General features: G+C 37.9%; 1 long non-coding RNA gene across 1 annotated transcript; it reads left to right on the top strand.

Moving 5' to 3' along the window:
* The first annotated feature begins 1,275 nt into the window (after positions 1-1,275).
* LOC148164818 (uncharacterized) lies at positions 1,276-4,996 on the top strand. Its single transcript, XR_015767761.1, has 4 exons — positions 1,276-1,493; positions 2,293-2,525; positions 2,819-2,858; positions 4,778-4,996. It is a non-coding gene; the product is annotated as an uncharacterized LOC148164818 (long non-coding RNA).
* The last annotated feature ends 1,004 nt before the right edge of the window (positions 4,997-6,000 follow it).

The raw sequence follows: 6,000 nt of genomic DNA on the forward strand, positions 1-6,000 counted from the left end.
AGGCATCTGCATTCCAGCCTTAAGTCTTTCAGTATAACAGTTACAGCAAAGGACAAGGTGATCACCCTGCTGACTCTGGGCCAGAATAGCAGGCCAGGGTTCCAAGGGTCCACAGAGTTCCTGCACACCTCTTTTTTATCATCGAGGCAGCTTCAGAGGTGGAAAACCACCTTAGCACTCTCTGTTCCACCTTCCTTTTTCGTTCCCTTCTCAGCTCCTGGATATTGCTCCTAGGAGGCCAAAGTGCCCTAATGCTTTTCTTAAACAACCCTCCAAGACCCACGTTTTCTCCTCAGTGGCATCCACTTCCTCATCAGACAAGCTTGCTTTGTACCTTTCCTTTCAACTAGCTACTGGACAGAATAAGACCTAAATAAATATATCAACACAAGGGGTTAGTCCATTTTCAAGGTAATTTTCCTTAGTTGGAAGAAATAAGTCTTCAAATGTAGCAGATTAGGCATTAAGATTGGTTGATATTGCAGAGAACAGGGAAGAGCTTTGTATCCTCTCCCATGCTCAAGCAGGAATCACCAGTCTTGGGCATACCATTCCCATCAGAAAATGACCCGTGAAGAAGCCTCTGGTCTGTCCAACACACTTAGCTTTACCTCACTCATCATCACATGTGTGACTTTACGGGAAGAGTTCAGGTAAGAAATTGCAGCCCCCTGCTTGCTGTCTGGCTTGGATCACTCCCTCTGAAGAAAGCTAGCTACCATGTTGTGAAGGCGCTCACGCCGTCCCGTGGAGAGGTTTATGATTAAGGAACTGAGCACTCCTGCCAACAGCCATGTGAGTGAACCATTTTGAAAACAAATCCTTAGGGGTGCCTGGCTGGCTCAGTCAGTAGAGCATGTGACTCTTGATCTCGGGGTTGTGAGTTCAAGCCCAATGTTGGGCTGAGAGCTTACTTTAAAACAAAACAAAACAAAACAACAACAAACAAGAAGAAGAAAACAAGTCTTCAAGAGCTAGTGAAGTCTTCAGAGGAATACAGCCCTAGCTGACATCTTGTTAACAACTTCATGAGAGCACCTGAGCCAGAACCACCCTTATTTTTGACCCACAAAAATTGTGAGAATATAAATGTTTGTCATAGTAAGTTGTTAAGTTTTAGGGCAATTTGTTGCATAGCACTGGCTAACAAACTTTTAAAGAATATATATTATATAAAAATACATAAGTACAAATCTTCTTCCCAGTTCCAAAAGGATTTGAGGCAACATTATGAGTTTTATTTGCTCAAGGAATGACCAAATTTTGTACAGTCCTTTATATATTTATTTATTTTCATTTTTTGAAGATTTTATTTATTTGACACAGAGAGAGAAAGAGAGAGAGAGCGCACAAGCAGGCAAAGCAGCAGGAAGAGGGAGAAGCAAACTCCCCACTGAGCAGGGAGCCCAATGCGGGGCTCAATCCCAGGACCCTGGGATCATGACCTGAACCAACAGCAGATGCTTAATGACTGAGCAACCCAGCCACCCCAGGTATGTTAGTTTAAACAAGATATTTACATGCCTCTTTTATATCACATTGTGCTACAATGAAATTTGAATTTTCTTTAAAGAATGCAAATTATATTTTTACCTTCACATTTTTGCCTGTTGCTTGGAAACTAGAAAAAGCTGTCATACTATATTGAAACAGAACTTACTAATAACATATAAAATTAGACAGGTTGTAGTAAATTACACGTGGTTAAAGTTTAATTAAGAAGGTGTATTCTTCTTTACTTTTTTGGTTTCTTTTGTGAAATAGGTGTTTTCTGTAGCTATTCAGAAAAATAGAAGGCATTTATAGTGGTTTGGCTTCATCTGAGTGGTGAAGATTTGCTTAAATTAAAACAAACAGATTTTCCACCTTTCAATTATGGTGTGTTTCCTGATTTGAACCAAATAATCTAATTATCCTTAATTTTATCCCTCATTTGTAGAAAATGAGAAATCTGCAGCAGAAAAAGTCAAGTGAGGTCAAGAGCAAATGGTATACAAAGATGTCCTGCTTACGTCAGAAAGGACACACTGGAGCAAATGAATACCATTCTTTTCTTGGCTGGTCCACTAGCAGCTATTCTGTCTCAAGCAAAAGAAATTGGAAAGTTTCTTCCTAAACAGCATATTCCAAGTATTTTATTCTTTAAATAACCTGATTAATTCATTTCTTCTTTTTAATCTTGGAATCATGTAATTTGTAGCAATTGGAAAAGAATAGGTGTACTTGTTATTGATCCACAACTTAATGGTTTAAATAATAATAAAATTTTATTATCCCACACAATTTCTGCAGGTCAAAAAGTTGCAAACAGTTCAGCAAGGTGTTTCTGGCTCCAGGTCTTTCATGAGGTTGCAGCCAAGATGTCAGCTGGGGCAACAATTATCTAAAGGCTTGACTGGGATTGGAGGATACACTTTCAAGATGGCTCCCTCACATGGCAGTTAGCAGGAGATCTCTTCCTCATCACTTGGACCTCCATAGGGTGGATTGCTTATCTCACGACCAGGCAACTGGCTTTCCACTGAGTGAGTAATATAAGAAAGAGGAAAGCAGAGTAGTAATGTTTCTTATAACCTATTCTTGGAAGTCACAAACCATCTTTTCTGCAATATCTTAATGGTTGCATAGGTCATCCCTAGTGAATGTAGCTTTGAGAAGGACACCGTGTATATGTACTCTATAGTTTATAACTGCCCCAAAGGGACCTGGGGGAAGTGCTCATCCTCAAACCCATTAAATTTGTTTTTCTGTAAAATATATGAGTATTTTTATTAGTTCATTTTTTTAACTTAAATTAACCTACACTAATTTTTTCCAGGATTCTTTGGATTTGAGGATTGTGGAGAAGCTATTACAAGGTGGTACAATTTACCTTCCTTTTGTTTTGGTTTTTTTTTTTTTTTTACTTGTATGCAGGTCTACAGCTAAGTTATCAAACCACTATTTTAATCCAAGTCATTTAGACAAAGTACACTCTATTTCTAATGAGCAGTCTGCTATAGAGAGTTTTTATGTAGAATGGTTTTATTGCATAGATATTAGACATAATTTAAAAGTACTACCTTTAGTAAATCTTAGATGTTTTACTAAGCATTATAAAAGCATTCAAGATACAAAAATGTTTAATTATAAAAAAGTCCTTGAAAAAGCTAGAACTCTTTGTCTTGAAATTTTCCAGGTTATCACACCTTTATTTACAGTCCAAAGATGTATATCACTAGCCATAGCTACTCGCAGTGAAAACAAAGAAAATATGCAGTAGACTTGGAAGCAGTGAAAGCCACTTATTTCATTTACAATTAGGAATGATTCAGGAAACGATCGGGAATGTCAAAGCGTGCTGTGAAATTCTTTCTTTCTTTTTTTTTTTTTAAGTACAAGCTTTTAGTAGAATGATTCTGTGTCTTGAACTCAAATGGCTGTTTTGAATCCTTACTTGTGTTTGACCTTGGGCAAGTGACTTAAACTCCTTGAGCTTTAGCTATAGATGGGAGGTGATACCTATCTTGCAGGTTAATTAAAAGGATTAGAAGGAATTTTAGTAACGTTACTAATACAGGTCCTATCAGCTTGTGGGGGCTCAAAAAGTTAGCATTTATTGTTAGGTAATACCATCTCTGAAAATTTGGGAATAAAGTTTCTAGATATTGAATCATATTTAAAATACACTTGGGAATTTGCCTGTAATAGAATCATATATTTATTTATTTTTTAAAGAGAACAATCTTTCTGTAAGGAAACTATGACTTTCAAATGATCAATAAGTTGGTCTAGATATTTAAAGATTAAGTTAACCTTGACTGGGGTATAACACACCCATGCCAGCACCCGGTACCCGCAGCTCTACTGAAAGAGAAGGAAAGTTTTCCTGGTCTTTTTCTCTGTCTCTCTGAATTCACTTACAGAGAAAGGAGAAGCTGGGCTGGTGCCAGGGACAATAAACCTGCATTTCTCCTTAGATACAAGTGCAGTGTTTACAAGGTTAGATATCTAGTACAAGACTTTGACATTATGTAGTACAACTTTTGTTGTGTTAATGTACCTCATTCACATGCTGATAAGACTCCTCTTGCTGGTGGCAAAGGGTTGCCTTTAAATTAATATAAAGGGCAGCTGTAAGTTTTAATTTACTACAACCTGATCAGCCCAATGGATGTGGTATTCTCATCATAAATTTAACTATGGTTACATTGCTTGGGCAGATAATTAGAAAGCACACCATTACTCCTACACTGAGTACAATATGCATTTTGATTTTTAGCCATAGTTATTTTAACAGTTTAAAGAGTAAATTAAATTTACAATGCAGTTCTCATCAAGGTGCATGCAGTGATACTCCATCATAGCGACAAAGGACAGGGGAGATAATCTGGCTCAACCCCTTCATTTTATCAATGAGGAAATTGCTCTTAGAAGGGAAGGGATTTCCTTGAGGTCACACAGCTGAGAAGCAAAGCTGATGTTGTTCTCGTCTTCCCATCTAATTCTCTTTCCTCTCTTACATCAATACAGAGTGAAATATGGTTAACATTCTAATGGGAGAGCCTGGGTTTCTTTATCTCATCCATTCACACTTTCTTTAAATAAATTAAAACATTCTGCCAACTTTTCTGTGTAGTTTATCTGCGGAGTAACCATAGCATTTATTGAAGGGCTTTTGGATAGCAGTTTCTTCCTTTCATTTTGTGTCCTCTAGACCAAATCCATATTATCTCATGCAAAGACCATGACAATGAACTCATTTTCCTATTTCTGCTATCTCTCTACTCCATTCCAGCATGAAAAATACCCCTGGTAAACTCATTCATTCCCTTCCATTACAAGTGTCCTTCGAAGTGTTGGGCATGCTGCAATGAATAACAAAGAAACCAAGACCTATGTCCTCTTCACAGAATCCTGAGAACTCTATTGACATTCCCCACACAAAACTATTCTGTGCCTTCTATTGTTTGCTTCATGGAGCTCTGCCTGACCACAGTAGCCCGTGGAATCTTCAGTACAGTCCCCTTCCGCACTGCAATCATTGAAGTGCTGGTTATAAATAAATAAATAAATAAATAAATAAATAAATAAATAAAAGGCTTCTGGACTCCATCTCAGATCACTGAAGCAAATTGCTGGGTTAAAAATCTGCTTTTTTAACAAGCACCCCAAGTGATTCTTAGGCACGTCAAAATTTGAAACCCACACGTCTACAAAAATGAATGTTGGCTCCATTCACTGGGCCTGTAGCATATGGCTATTTGTCATTTCAAAAGTGAATAAAATATTTTGTCTATTGTATGATTGGCTTCTTAATCATAGTGGCTTTAAAAGTGCATTTTTTCTGTACATCTCACAGTGCCTAGCACCATTTATTGAATATATTAGCTATTCAATTTATTAAATGATTCTATAATTACATGTGAAGTGACATTATTCATTCTTGGTACACATTTCTCCTCAGGAAAGCAGCACAGAAATTTTAATTTTTGTTCTTGAAATGTCAATTTTTCCAAAGTTGCCAAAACTGAATAGAAGCTCTGTGGCGACACTAACATGACTGTAGTGGTTGTTACCTCTGGTGGTGGCCCTCTTCTCTTCGTGCCCACCCTGGACTTACTGGATGTCTCCGGTACTTGCTCTCAGCTCATGGGCTTTGTCTTTGGAAGCTTCTGCATATGGAAGAGAAAGCATGTAACCTTGGTGGCCATCTTGCCACCTTGACAGCAACCAACCTTATCATACGGCAGATGCTGCAGAAGGCAGAGATGGAAAGAAACAGAGTCCCCAGTGATCACAGTGGGTTGTTGAATCAAACCACCCCTAAAGCTGGCTTTGCCTTCAGTTTTCCAGTTATGTAAGGCAACAATTCCTTTTTATTCTTTAAGTCACTTGGAGCTGGGCGTTCTGTTACATGGAACCAAAAGCATTCTGAGTGACACAGGTAAGGACCATGTTTATCTTTTTCACCACTGCATCTCCAAGACCTGACACAGTATGCAATACAAAGTAGACAAA

The sequence above is a fragment of the Eumetopias jubatus genome, unplaced genomic scaffold (genome assembly GCF_037043125.1).
Source record: "Eumetopias jubatus isolate StellerSeaLion01/CBP00866 unplaced genomic scaffold, mEumJub1_p1.0 scaffold_2, whole genome shotgun sequence".
In the NCBI taxonomy this organism is placed as follows: Eukaryota; Metazoa; Chordata; class Mammalia; order Carnivora; family Otariidae; genus Eumetopias; species Eumetopias jubatus.